General features: G+C 62.9%; 1 protein-coding gene across 1 annotated transcript in view; it reads left to right on the top strand.

Moving 5' to 3' along the window:
* LOC104517188 (proteasome activator complex subunit 3-like) overlaps positions 1-507 on the top strand; it is a gene marked incomplete at its 5' end in the record, with an annotated part of 4,678 nt that overhangs the window by 2,266 nt on the left and 1,905 nt on the right.

Below are 507 nucleotides of genomic sequence, written 5' to 3'. Positions count from 1 at the left end.
AGTCACGTGTCCTGCGCTCCCGGCGAGCTCTGTAGGTCGCCTTCTGAGAGAGGGCGACGGCTATTACAGAGGCTCCTGCCTCAGGGCTTTTCTTTACCCTCCTTTCGCCATCACAGAGCCCTCCGGAGCCCTGCTGTGACAGGCAGGAGAACTTCCTGTGGGAAGCTGTGCCTGTGGGCATCCCAGCTGCCTGGGAAACGATCCCTTTGGCGTTGTGCGAGCGTGAAGGGCCTGCGGGTGTTTATCCTGAACTGCGTGGCACGGCAGGGTCCGGGGGGGCTTTTGGGGCACCTCTACCCTCCTTTCGCCATCACAGAGCCCTCCGGAGCCCTGCTGTGACAGGCAGGAGAACTTCCTGTGGGAAGCTGTGCCTGTGGGCATCCCAGCTGCCTGGGAAACGATCCCTTTGGCGTTGTGCGAGCGTGAAGGGCCTGCGGGTGTTTATCCTGAACTGCGTGGCACGGCAGGGTCCGGGGGGGCTTTTGGGGCACCTCTGGGGTCTCTGTG

The sequence above is a fragment of the Eurypyga helias genome, unplaced genomic scaffold, assembly GCF_000690775.1.
Source record: "Eurypyga helias isolate BGI_N326 unplaced genomic scaffold, ASM69077v1 scaffold41331, whole genome shotgun sequence".
Taxonomy (NCBI): Eukaryota; Metazoa; Chordata; class Aves; order Eurypygiformes; family Eurypygidae; genus Eurypyga; species Eurypyga helias.
Note: the sequence above shows the minus strand (reverse complement) of the source record. Positions and strands in the feature narration are given on the sequence as shown.